We start from the raw sequence: 15,219 nt of genomic DNA on the forward strand, positions 1-15,219 counted from the left end.
AAAACAGAGACATGAGTAGTAGAAACATTTAATAAGAGAATAGAGAAAACTAGAATTTATTAGGAAACTTAAAAAACCAACACACCAGCAAACACAGCAAAGCAGATACCCTGAAGACTCTCCTGCTACAGATTGGAACCTGGATTCATGACAACAAATGTATGCCTTTGTTTCCAGATATGTATATATTTTAAGTATCAGAATTAAGGTTTCCCCACCCATAACGCTTGGCCTCCCCCAAATAAGTAAGGTAATGTAGCAGAGATCTGAGAAAGGATCAATTAACAACAAACACAGAGACAGTATTGAATCTTGGCAACTAATGCAAATGCCTCCACCACGGTCTGGCAACCAAGTGTTATGTCCACAAGAAAGTGGAGGGCTTGAACCTGAAACTTCTACATTTAGAGAAAGAACCTGGATGCTGGAGGAATTGGTCCCAGCTAACCCATTAGCACTGCCTGCCTCATGTCAGAGAAGAGTGCCAATTCTCTCAGGAACAAAGCATTCTGATTTAACGCTCTCTCTCTCTCTCCCCCTTTCTTTCTCACTCTCTCTTTCTCTGACAACACGCACGCACGCACACACACACACACACTCTCTCTCTCACACACACACACACACACAAACACAGCAAATTCACATGAAAACAAATCAAGATTTAAGAGTACAGAGAAAGAAGAAACAACATATGAGAAGTCTAAAGAATTTCGACTATTGCAATGATCAAAGACTATAATACATGTATAAAATATCAAAGAACAAATGATATATTAAAAAATAAGCAGTAGGACTTCTGCTTCCAGGAGGAAGGAGTGAATGTATTTTAGCAATTCTCCTCACTCACACAACTAAAAACCTAGGATTGTATAGAAACATAAGACCCTGAAAAGGAGAAGGAAGGCATACTGGCTGGGAACCTTCAGAATAACATGGTAAAAGTGTTGTCCTTCACATTTCTCAGACTTGGAGCTTAAGAACAACAGCAACACCTAAAACACCAAGAGGCTCAGACAAAACAAACCCCAACAAAAGCCTGGTCTCTGTAGACAAAGGACAAAGAAAGGAGCAGCCTAGAAAGACAGACACTTTTTAGAAAACTGCTCACTGCAGCCAACACCACAGAAAAGAACTGTGTCCTACTCCACCCAAGCCAGCAAAAGCTGAGTAGGGAGCCCTGACTTCTACTCCTACCAGGCTGTAACAACCACCCAAGCCCATACCCCTCATCAGTGTGGGAGCATCAGAGAACACTGAGAAACATAAAGAGAACATCCATCTAGGGAGTGGAAGCGTCTATCACTACTAGGCAACTGACAAAGCCCATCCTCCTCTGCTGCAGGACCAGTGGAAATCACATGGTCACCTGGACACCCACGCCCATGTGGTGATAACGAAGCATCTCTTCACCTTCCCATTGGTGTGGTGTCAAAGGATTCCTAGTGGACAGACAGGACTCTTGCCAATGCCCAGCAGTAACAAGGCTGCTCCCTTCTGCAGTATTAGTGAAAGCCAAGTAGGGAGCAATAATGAGACACTCATAACCCCACTCCCACCAGCCACTGAGGTATCAGTGGAGGCCCAGTAGAGAACCAGAACTCCCACACCCACCAAGTATTAACAAGAAGAACCTCCATCTTTGAAGGGTCAATGAAGGCCAGCCAAGTGGGGAATCTGGACTTCTACCCCAGCTCATCAGAAACAAAGCACTAGAAACTGCTCCCCCCACTAGAGCAGCATCAGAGAAAGCTGGCTACAAGACAAAGTTTAAATGAGATCCAGAGTCGCATAATATAACAGCCATAATATCCAGGTTTCAGTTACTCATCACACCAAGAAGCAGAAAAAAAAACTCAAACTGAAAGAAAAAAAGAAAATAGATTCCAATTAAAGTATTCATTATGAAAATGCTTCAATGTGTAGTAATAAACACTTTTGAAATAAATGAAATAGGAAGTCACAGAAAGAGAATAGAAGATATAAAGAAGAAACAAAAATTTTAGATCTGAAAAATACAACAATCTAATTGAAAAAAAAAAAAACTCAGTTGATAGGTTCAACAGCAGAACAGAGCGGGCAGATGAAAGAATCAGTGAACTGGAGGAAGCATAACAGCAATTTTCCAATCTGAACAACAGGGCAAAAATAGACCAAACAAATCAACAAACAAAAAAACCCTCAGGGACCTGTGGGGCTATAACAAAAGATCAAATATTTTATGTCATCAGAGTCCCAGAAGAAGAAGGGAAAAAATGGTAGCTATATTAGACTAAGTTGGCCACAATAAAAAAGCTAAAAACAGATAGGCTAAAAAATTCTCAAAGAAATAATGGCTAAAAATGTCCCAAGTGTGGCACAAGACACAAACCTACATATTTAAAAAGCTGAACAAACCCCAAAGAGGATAAACATAAAGAAATCCTCACCAAGACACATCATGGTCAAACTTCTAAGAACTAAAGACAAATCTTGAAACCAAGGTGAAAGAAATGATACCTTAACAATGGGGGAAAAGCAATTAGAATGACAGCAGATTTCTCAAGAAAAATGGAGACTAAAAGAAAGTGGCACATCATTTTTCCAGGGTTGAAAGAAAGAAACTGTCAACCTAGAACCCTTTAGCTAATGAAAATATTCTTCAGAAATGAAGGGGAGATCAAGACAATTTCAGATATACAAAAGTTAACAAAATTTGTCATCAGCAGGCTTCTTATTGCTAAAGAAAGTTATCTAAAAACAACCCAAAGGCTGGGCACAGTGGCTCACGCCTGCAATCCCAGCACTTTGGGAGGCCGAGGCGGGTGGATCACCTGCGGTCAGAAGTTCGAGACCAGCCTGGTCAACATGGTGAAACCCCATCTCTACTAAAAATACAAAAAATTAGCCGGGCGTGGTGGTGCGCACCTGCAATCCCAGCTACTTAGGAGGCTAAGCAGGAGAATCGCTTGAACCTGGGGAGGCAGAGGTTGCAGTGAGCCGACATCATGCCACTGCACTCCAGCCTAGGTGACAAGAGTGAGACTCCATCTAAAAAAAAAAAAAAAAACCCCAAAAATGATAAAAGAAGGAAACTTGAAATACCAAGGATGGAGGAAGCTATCACTTAAACCGGTAAAATAATGATAGCAGCAGACTATGATATGTTATGTATATAGTAGGTAACACTTAGAGCCATCTCAACTATACTCCTATGGTTTGGATGTGTTCCTCAAAGTTCACATGTTGAAAACTTGATCTCCAATGCAGCAGTGCTGAAAGGTGGAGCCTAAGAGGAGGTATATGGGTCATGGGGACACAACCCTCAATGAATTACTGCTGTCACTGTGGGAGTGTGTCCATTATCATGAGGGTGGGTTTCTTATAAAAGGACAACGTGAGCTCCCTCTTGCTCTCTCCTGCCCATGTGATGACTTCCATCATGTTACAATGTAGCAAGAAGGACCTTGCCAGACGCTAGCTCCTCCATCTCAAACTTCCCAGCCTTCAGAACTGCGGCCAATAAATTTTTGTTTATTATAAATTAGAGACCATAGTATTCATTTATGGCAGCACAAAGAAAATTGGTACCAGAGAGTGAGGTATTGCTATAACAAATACCTACAATTGTGGAAGCGGCTTTGGAACTGGATAGTGGAGACTAGACGAGTCTGGAAGAGCAGGCTAGAAAAAGGCTGCATTGCTGTGAACTAAGAGTTAAAGGTGATTCTGGTGAGGGTTCAGAAGAGAAGAGCTGTATGAAGGGTAAAACTTCTTAGAGGTTACTTAGATATTAATGATCACAATGTGGGCAGAAATATGGACAGTAAAGACCACTCTGATGAGGTCTTACATGAGAATGAAAAATATCTTATTACAAACTGAAGTCAAGTCCATCCTTCTTATAAAGTTATACAGAACTTGACTGAACTATGTCCATCCCCAAGGGTTTTAATGAAGACAGAAATTAAGAGTGATGAACTAGGATACATGGTGGAAGAAATTTCTAAGCAAAATATTGAAGAATCTGCATGGCTTCCTTTAACTGCATACAGTAAGATGCAAGAGGAGAGAAAATATTTAAAGGTAGAATTTATGATTAAAAGAGAAGCAGAATGTAACCATCTGGAAAATTCACAGCCTGGCCATGTAAAACACAAAAATGTGCCAAGTGTCCCCTTTGAGAAAGGGCTTAGCATGGATAGCAGGAAGCCAGGTGCTATTCATCAAGGCAATGAGAGAATGACCTCCAAGATATTTCAGAGATCTTTGAGGCTGCTTCTCCCATTACAGGCTCAGAGCTCTAGGAGGGGAGAATGGTTTCATCAGACTAGCCCAAGATGCCTTCCATGGGTTCACTGCCCAAGGACTCTGTTCCCTGCATTCCAGTGCAGAGCTCCTTGGCTGCCCCAGCCATTACTCAAGTAACCCCAAGTGTAGTCTGGGCTGCTGCTCTCCAGAGGCCATAAGTGGTAAGCTTGGTGGCATCCATATAATGCTAACTCTGCTGGTGCACAGAGTTCATAAGCTGTGGAGGTATACATTTTTGGAGACAGGGGTACAAAACTACCTCCACCTAGATTTCAAAGGATGTGTCAGACAGCCTAGGGATCCAGGCACAGACATGTCACAAGAGACATGTCACAAGAGTGGAACCACCACAGAGAGAGTCTATTAGGGTGATGCCCAGCAGAACTGTGGGGACAAAGCCACTGTAGAGAGTACTCACTAAGGCAATGCCTAGTGGAGCCATGGGGACAGGACTGCCCCCAAACCCCAGAACTGTAGAGCTACCAGCACATAGCCCCAGCCTGAGAAAACTGCCACACCCAGCAAAACCATGAAAACAGGACTGCCCAAGGCTTTGAGGTCAAAATCTCCACCCCAGTATGCTCAAAAGTTACACATGGAGTAAAAATGATTCTCTAGCTTTAAGATTTAACATTTTCCCTATTGGATTTTGGACTTAGTTGGAACCAGTTATCCCTTTATTCTTGCCTATTTCTCTCTTTTGAGATAGGAACATCTATCCCATGTCTTTCCCTCCACTGCATTTTAAGGTAGATTACTTGTTTCGATTTCACAATCTCACAGCTAGAAGAAGTTTGCCTCAGGATGAATTGTACCTTGAATCTCATCAATATCTGATCTAGATGAGATTCCGGACTTTTGAGGTGGTATTGGAACCAGTTAAGATTCTGGGGCTATTGAGATGGAGCAAATGCATTTTTCATGTGAGGACATGAATTTTGGGGGTCAGAGGCAGAATGCGAAAAGCTGAATATGTCTCCTGAAGTTCCTGTGTTGGAAACTGGATCCCCAATGCAGTGGTGTTGAGAAGTGGGATCTAATGGGAAGTGTTCAGATTAATGCTGTTATTGTGGGAGTGGGTTCATTGTCACAGACGTGGGTTTCTTATAAAAGGACAAGGTTGGCCCCCCTCTTGCTCTCTCACCCATATGTTCCCTTCTGCCATGTTATAATGTTTCAAGAAGGCCTTCACCAGATGCTAGCCCCTTGTTGGACTTCCCAGCCTCCAGGACTCTGAGAAAATAAAATTTCAGTTTCTTATAAATTACTCAGAATGTGGCATTCTGTTAGAGCACAAAATGGAACAAGACAAACACAAGAAATACATCAATGGAATTCTCAAAAATGATAAATTAACCCATAGGAATACAAGAAAACAAGAAATGAATACAAGAAAGAAGAAAGGAATACAAGAAATGAAAAACAGAAAGAACAGAAAACAAAAAATAAACAAAAATGGCAGATTTATGTTTAACATGTCTGTAATTACAGTAAATGTAACCAGCCTAAATACACCAATTAAAAGACAAGAACTAGAAGAATGGATTTAAAAATATGGTGTCTACAAGAATCTCATTTCAAATAAATTATACAGGCAGCTTAAAAATAAAAAATTGGAAAAGACATAATGGAAGCACTAATCCAAAAAGGCAGAAGTATCTATATTAATGTCACATAAAGACAACTTCAGAACAAAGAAAATTACCAGAGATAAAGGGGAGCATGAAATAATGACAAAAGGGTCAAGCCACTAAGACACAACAATCCTAAGTGTATATCCACCAAAAAACAGAGCTGTAAAATATATGAAGCAAAAAACTGATACAATGAAAAGAAGAAATAGACAAATACACAACTATAGTTGGAAACTTCAACACCTTCTCTGTCAATAATTAATAGAACTAAATTTTAAAAATCAGCAACAATATATAAAAAACACAACACCTCCATTAACCAATAAGATCTAATTGATACTTACAGAACACTCCACCCAACATGAGCAGAATGTATGTTATTTTCCAGTTTCCACGGAACATATACCAAGATAGACAGCATCTGGAACTACAAAACAAACCTCAACTAATTTGAATGAGAATGAAAATCATATGCAGTTTGTTCCGTGACCACAATGGAATCAAATGAGAAATCAGTAACAGCAGGATAAGAAGAAAATTTTCAAATATGTGGAAACTAAACAACTTTTAAATAATCCATGGAGGGTCTCAAGGAAGATGTTTAAAAATTAAACTGAATGAAATAAAAACATAACATGTAAAAATGTTGGGCACAACCAAAGTTGTGCTGGGAAAAAAATTACAGCATTAAATCTATACATTAGAAAAGAATAGTTCCAAGTCAATAAAAGATCCTACTCCAACAACCTAGAAAAAAGACCAAATAAAGTCCAAAGCAAGCAGGAAGAAGGAAATTATAGCATAAGGGAAGAAAATAATGACTTTAACAACAACAACACAACAACAAAAACTAAAGAAACTCAAAGAGCGAGTTCTTTGAAAAGATCAATAAAGTTTAAAAAATCTCTAGCAAGATTGAAAAGAACATTATCAACAATATGAATGAAGCAGGGAATATCACTAACATACCCTGCAGAAATCAAAAGGATGCCTTTGAAAAACCTACACACACAAATTTGACAACTTAGATGAAATGGACAAATTCCTAAAAAAAAACAAAAATGATTGCAATACACATAATATGAAATAGATCATTTGAATATTCTCTATAGCTATAAAAATTTGAATTTGTACTTTAAAAACTTCCCTGCAAAAATCTTCAGGCCCAGAAGATTTCATTAGATAATTCTACCAAATGTTTTAAAAAGAAATATCACCTATTCTAAACAATCTCTTCCAGAAAATGAAAGAAGGAACGCTTCTCAATTCATTTTATGAATCTAATACTACTTTGATATCAAAACATGACCAAAAAAATAATTATAGACCAATATTCCTCCATGAATATGGGTGTAAAAGTCCTTAACAAAATAAAAGTAAATAGGCTGGGCATGGTCACCGACGTCTGTAATCCCAACACTTCGGGAGGCCAAGATGGAGGATCACTTGAGGATAGGAGTTTGAGACCAGCCTGGACAACATAATAAAACCCCAACTTTACAAAAACAAAAGAAGAGAGAGAAAAAATTAGCCAGGCATGGTAGTACATGCCTGTAGTCCTAGCCACTCGGGTGGGTGAGGTGGGAGGATCGCTGGAGCCCAGGAGGTCAAGGTTCAATGTGAGCCATGATCACTCCTTTGTACTCCAGCCTGGAGAGCAGAGCAAGGCCCTGTCAATCAGTCAATCAATCTATCAGTCAATGCAAATGTAATTCAGCAATGTATAAAAATAATTTTTCATCATTATGTATGACTAATTCACCATTATGAATAACAAACCAAGTGGGATTTATTCCAAGGATAAAAAGTTGGTTCAACATTCAAATATCAATCAGTGTAATCCACTCACTGTATTAAAAGAGTAAGGAAGAAAAACCACACGATCATAGCAATTAATGTAGAAAAAGCATTTAACAAGATTCAAAACCCATTCATGGTAAAAAAAAAAAAAAAAAAAAAAAAAAAAACTCTCAGAAAACTAGGAGTAGAGGGAAACTTCCTCAACTTGATAAATAACATATATGAAAAAATCTATACTTTTGAAAGACTACATGCTTTCCTCCAAAACAGGAATCAAGGCAAGTGCATTTGCTCCTACCACTCATTCATCATGGTCCTGGAAGTTTAAGTTAGTATAATATGACAAGAAAAGAAAAAAAGCATGTAGATATAAGAGGGACAAATAAAAATGTCTCCATTTGCAGATGATATAATAGTCTATGTAGAAAATGCCAAGGAACCTATAAAAAAATTCGTAGAACTAATGGTTTCTGCAAGATTGCATATGAGATAAACATACAAAAATAAATTGTACATACTAATAATGAACACATGAATACTGAAATAAAAAAATACCACTGACAGTTTCTTAAAAAAACACTTAGGTGTTAATCCATTAAAACATGTACAGAATGTATAGGCAGAAAGCTAAAAAATGCTTATGAAATAAATAAAAGCAAATCTAAATAGAGAGAAAAAGCATGTCTGTGGTATTTGTATCTGGCAAAGATATCAATTCTCCCCAAACTGATCACAGATTAAATGCAATCCCAATCAAAATCTTAATAAGATTTATTATAGTTACAGACAAATTGATTCTAAAATTGATACGAAAGTACAAAGGAAATAGTTAAAATTTTCTAGAAAGAAAAGCAGGACTCACATGATCCAATGTTAAGATTTAGTATAAAATTAAGTAATCAATCAAGAGAGTACGGTCTTGGCAAAAATAAAGAAACCCAGATCAGTGGAAAAGAATAAAAGTACAAAAAGTAGACCTAGACGAATATGATCAGTGACCTCTAAAAAAGGCACAAAGGCAAGTCAATGGAGGAAGGATAGTCTAACAAATTGCTACAGAATACGTAAATAGGCGAAACTATGAACCCTGGCCCATTTGTACATAATTCACAAAAATTAATTTATAATAGATCACACACTTCAATAAAAAAGTTATAAAATATTTACAGGAAACAGAAGAAAATATCTGTGACCTTGCTTTAGACAATGGATTCTTAGAACATCAAAACCATGATTCATAAAAGAAAAAAAATGATACATTAGACTTCTTCAAAAACTAAAAGCTTTTGTTCTGTGAAAGACACTGTTAAAAGATGAAAAGATAACTCAGAAAAAGAGAGAAATTATTTGTAACTCACATATATAAGAATTGTATACAGAACATGCAAAGAACTCTGAAACTTAACAATAAGAAAAAAAATCCTATTTAAAATGGGCTAGAAATCAGAATGAAAACTTTACCAATGAAGACAGATAAGCAGAAAATAAGCACAGAAAAGATGGTTCAACATTATTAGCCCTTAAGACAATGTAAATTAAGAGCAAAATGAGATACTAGTATTTGAATGACAACACACACACACACATATCAAGTTCTTGACAATATGGAATAACTGGAACTCTCACACATTGCTGGGAGTTGGGCACAGCAAAATGGTACAGCCGATGTAGAAAACACTTTGGCAGTTTGTCATAAACTTGAACATACACTTGCCATATGACCCAGCAGAGCCACTCTAGAGAAAAGAACATTTATGTTACACACACACACACACACACGCACACACACACACCCCTACTCTGTGAATGTTCATAGAGCTTTATTTGTAATACTAAAAATCTGGAAGCAACTCAAATGCCCTTCAACAGGTGAATGGATAAACTAGAGAATAGGTGCATATGACAGAATATGCTCAGCAGGTGCTGGGTGCAATGGCTCATGCCTGTAATCCCAGCACTTTGGGAGGCCGAGGAGGGCAGATCATGAGGTCAGGAGTTCGAGACCAACCAGGCCGATATGGTGAAACCCCATCTCTACTAAAAATACAAAAATTAGCCGGATGTGGTTGTGGGTGCCTGTAGTCCCAGCTACTCAGGAGGCTGAGGCAGAAGAATCGCTTGAACCCAGGAGGTGGAGGTTGCAGTGAGCTGAGATCACACCATGGCACTCCAGCCTGGGCGACACAGCGAGACTCCATCTCAAAAAAAGCAAACAAACAAACAAAAAATGCTTAGCAAGATATAGGAATGGACCACTGATACATGCTACAACATGGATAGATGTCAAACCATTACGCTCAGTGTAAAAAGCCAGTCCCCAAAGGCCTCATACATACTGAATGATTCCATTTATAAGGCACCCTGGAAAAGCTAAGTCATAGGGATGGAAAGCAGCGCAGTGGGTGATGTAGATGGGGGTGGGGAGGGTTTGACTGCAAAGATGCCGCATGAGGGAACTTTTTGAGGTAACAGAATTGTTCTGTAATTCGTTTGTGGTGGAGGTTACATAAATCTATGCCTGTGTTAAAACAAATAAGAGTCTACAAACAAGTAAATTTTACTTCATGTAAATTTTAAAAGTAAAAAAGAAACTTTGAAGATGGAACTGAGATACAAGACAACAATATCATGTGAATCAAGAAGGTGAAGTGGTTGAAGTTAAGTGTTCTAAGCTCTTAGCAGATTTTGTTAAACTAAAATGTAATAAACATTACAAGGGTACCACTGAAAGAGTAGAAATAGAGTATATATCTTCCAAAGTAGCAGACAATATAATAAAAAGTCAATGATTGAAAACAAAATTAAAAAATGGTGCTGCATAAAGCAATATAGAAAAAATAGCACAAAGTAAAATAGTAAACACAAACTCAAATATATCACAAAACATACATAAACTAAATATTCTAGTTAAAAGCAAAAGATGCTCAGCTCAGATACAAAAAATCTAGCTCTGTGCTAATAATAAAAAGCTGTATCTAAAACACAAACAATCAGGGAGATCAAAAGAGAAATAAAAACACATACCAGCCTATTTCAAATTAATCTAATAGACTTTGAGGGAGAAAAAAAAACATTATGAAAGAAAGAGGACAGCAATATAATGTTAGAAAACTTTAACTCATCAAGAAGTTACGAGAATTCTGAATTTGGTGGTACCTGATACGAATCACACAATATAAAAATCAAACTGACAGAAACTCAGGGAAGCCTTGGAAATTTTGCCACAATAGATGTCATTATTCCTCTTTCAGTTAGAGAAGTAAGGCAGAAAAAAAGTGGACATAGAGGATTTGAAAAGGATAAGATAGCAAGATTTATTAGATTGATTTATGCACACAATAATTTATTTTCAAAGATTAACCACTTATAAGTCTGTAAAGCACATCTCAACAAATATCAAAGGTCAGAAGTCACAAAGATGATGTTCTCTGACCCCAGTGTAATTTAAATTCAAACAAATAACAAGTTTAACAGTAAACAAATCTGGGATCTTGTAAACACTTCTAAATCAATAACAGGTCAAAAAGAATTACTGTTAGGAATTTAAAATATTTAGAGTTGAAAGACAATGAAAATACTGTATATCAAATTTGTTCGGTAGCAAAATGATATTTAGAAAAAATACAGAAACTCAATTTCTTATAATAGAAGAGAAGCTGAAAATATTTAAGAAGCTGAAAATATTTAAGAAAATATTTAAGAAGTAAACAGAATAAACTTCAATAAATTAGAAGAAAAAACAATAAAAAGAAGAAACTAATAATATAGTAAAAATCATATAGGTTAATTCTTTGGAAAAAACTAACAAAATGGCAAGCCTCTACAAGATTTACTCAGAGAAAAAACGAAAAAGAAACAGGTAAATAATAATAGGAAATAAAAGTGGAATATAAACAAAAGCTACAGAGATTTAAAAGATATATAACATTTGTGAGCAACTTTTAAAAAAAAAAACTTAGACAAAATGGCCATTTAGAAAAACAAAAGCAAGACAAAATTCACTAAAGAATACAGAGGAAGCCTGAGTCATTCTATAAATATCAAAGAAATTAAACCAGTAATTAAACATCATTCCAAAAAGAAAACAGAAGACCAAGATGTTTTACAGGTAAATTTTCAAGAAATATTTCTTTCTAAACTTATACAAAGAATATAAATTCTTAATATGCCTAATATACTATTATGAAAAAAATAGAAAAACAAGTAACACAGTGCAACTCATTCTGAGAAACAAGCATAACTGGATGCCATAATTAGAAAAGGACAGTATAAAGAAAATTATAGACCATCTTCATGTATTAATGACACAGAAGTCCTAAAAAAATTAGCACATTATGAGAAAGTTTGATTAATTACTAGAGAATGTAAGAATGGTTTAACTTTAGCAACCTGCAAGTATAATTTATCACATGGACAAATTAAAGGGCAAAATAAGACTATCTCAAAAACGCAGACAAAGTATTTAATAAAACTCCATGTCTGTTGATGAAAAATATAACAGGGAAAATCCCTAACTTATTTTTTAAAAGCACCTATAAAACGTTATTCTTACTGGAAACATGTTAAAAACATGCCCTTGGGGAGAGGGTGAAAATAAAATAAAATAAAACCATGCTCTTTAGAATCATGAGTAAGACAAGGATTCCCACTATTACTGTCTACCCAGCTCAGTAAGCAACTAAAATAGAAGATTTTAAAACTAAAAGGGAAGAACCTATACTGACATTTGAAGATTATATGTTTGTTCACAAAGATAATCCAAAGTAATCTACAGAAATTATTATAAATAATAAAACTTGAGAAAGATGGCTAGATACAAGATCAATATAACAAAATTAATATAACCAGTACATACTCAAAAGTCTAATTTTAAAATTCATTCCATACAGCAAAGAAACTTGAAATAAATTTAACAAAAGATGAGCAATGTCTTCATAGGGAAAAATTTAAAAATTAGTAAAAGACATGAATGAAGCCAGGTAAATGGAGAGATACAGTGTATATATGAATGGGAAGAATTAGTTCTGAAAACATATCAGTTCTCTTCATAGCAATGCAGCTTCAATTAAATATCTCAATAAGAATTTTAAAAAATAATTTCACAAGCAGAATCTAAAATTTATATGGAAGGCTTGGCACAGTGGCCCAGGACCGAAATCCTGGCACTTTGGGAGGCTGAGGCAGGAGGATCACTGAAGGCCAAGAGGCCAAGACTGGTCTTGACCAGCCTAGACAACATAGTGAGACGTTGTCTTACAAAAATGAAAACATAGCTGGGTGCGAAGATGCATGCCTGTAGTCCCAGCTGCTCAAGAGGCTGAGGCAGAAAGATCTCTTGAGCCCAGGAGTTCAAGGCCACAGTGAGTTATGATCATACCACCGTACTCCAGCATGGGCAACAGAGAGATCCTGTCTCAAAATAAACAAACAACAACAACAACAAAATAAATAAATAAAATTTGTATGGAAATGCAAAGGCTTAAGAAAAAATAAGATTATCCTTAAGTAGAATAAGTTGAGGGAGCTTCAGTGACCACATACTGAAACTTACTGAAGTCACAGTAATTAAGAAAGTATTATATCAATGTTTGCATCGGTCACTGAAACAGAAGGGCATGTTCAGGAATAAACCCACAAAAATGGAAAAAAATGACAGATAAAAAAGTGTTATCTAAGATTGGGGGAGAGGAAGAGGAGACATGACTCATTTAATTAGTAGTGCTGGGTCAACTGTTTATCCAAATGAGAAAAAAATAAAGAAATAGGGTTTCTACTCTACACGGTACACAAAAGTCAAATACCAATGAATTAAAGACTTAAATGTAAAAGGTGAGACATTAAAACACCTAGGGGAAAAAATATAGAATATCTTATATTTTAGACCATTGAATGACATCACAGAAAATAAAAATAAGGAACACTAACCATAAAAGAAAAGATTAAAAGACATATTTATATTAATTGTCATGATGGTTGAAAAAACAATAAAAAGAAAGATACTAGAAAAACGACATATATAAGAAAATACAACTGCCAGAAAAAAAAAATCAACTCTAAAAAAAATGAGCTAAAGATTAGCACTTTTTAAAGGAGGAAATTGTAACGATTACTGAATATATAAAAGCTTGGTCAACTTCATTCGTAAGGAGGAATATACAAATTAAAACCACAAAGCATTACCATTTTATATCTACCATTTTGGTAAAAATGTAGAAGTCTGACAATTCCAATTGGTGGAGATATGGAGTAATGGGAACCCACTACTATAAGGATAACTTGTTAAAAGCATTGTAGAAAACAATGTCATTATTTTGTATATTTGACAATGAAACTAAGTACCCACATGAAACACCTTTTAACAGAACAATATTCCCTCTACATGTGATGCACACTAATCTTTTCCACTATACTCATTAAGTTGATTTCACTACCACTAGTGAGTGGGCCAGCACTCAAAAAATGGCCATCGAGAGGAGAATAAAGAAATTGGAATATATTCACATAATGTCATATTATATGGTAATAAAGAGCAATAAAATAAAGTTTACCCAAACAACATGAGTGACTCTTAGAGGTACAATGTTGATTGGAAAAAAATAACAAAAAGACTACTTAAATTACGATAACCATTTTCATAAAGCTCAAAAGCAAACACCATTAAACACCTTATTGGGAAAGGATAAATGTATATGTAATAAAATGAAAAGAAAGCAAGAGAATTATAAATACAAAATTTTTAATGATGGTTATCTCTGAAAAACAGAAAGAGACTGGGTTTGGGAAGGAAATACAGGTGGCTTCCATAGAATTGGTAATGTTTTGGTTCTAAATTTGCGTATAGGTTCATAGCTTTCTTCTTAACATTGTTTCATAATATATATACAAGCATATGGAATCTATGCATCAAATAAATAATATGAAAATTAACAAAAACAAAGTAGTAAGTCTTTAAGCATATTACATAAATGATTCCTACAAGATGAAAAACAAAATGTTCGTTAGATTCTGTATATTATGGGGTGTATATATATGTGCACACAACACACAGACACACATGCCCTCAGACAACATGAGTTCATTTATAGATGGATTTTCTTCCACCTCTGCCACACCTGAGACAGCAAGACCAACCCCTCTCTATTTTCTCTTCCTTATGATTTTCTTAGTATTTTCTCTTGTTTTATTATAAGAATACAGTATATAATACATATAAAAATGTGTTAATTGACTACATATGTTATCAGTAAGACTTCAGGTAAACAGCAGTCTATTAGTAAAGTTTTCAGGGGGTCAAGACTTACACAAAAATTTTCAATTGCATGGGGGATGAGTGCCCCAAACCCCTTGTACGTGTGTGTGTGTGTGTGTGTATATATATATTTTTTAACTGTGTGTGTATGTGTACATATATGTATATACACATACACACACATATATTTATATATACATAAAATATAAATGTATATATAATTTTAACTGTAACACTTCTTTAAAGTTT

General features: G+C 35.7%; 1 protein-coding gene across 4 annotated transcripts in view; it reads right to left on the reverse strand.

Moving 5' to 3' along the window:
- ARHGAP44 (Rho GTPase activating protein 44) overlaps window positions 1–15,219 on the reverse strand; it is a 201,825-nt gene that overhangs the window by 96,535 nt on the left and 90,071 nt on the right. The gene's annotated exons all lie outside the window — the stretch shown is intronic.

The sequence above is a fragment of the Pan paniscus genome, chromosome 19 (genome assembly GCF_029289425.2).
Source record: "Pan paniscus chromosome 19, NHGRI_mPanPan1-v2.0_pri, whole genome shotgun sequence".
NCBI classification, from domain to species: Eukaryota; Metazoa; Chordata; class Mammalia; order Primates; family Hominidae; genus Pan; species Pan paniscus.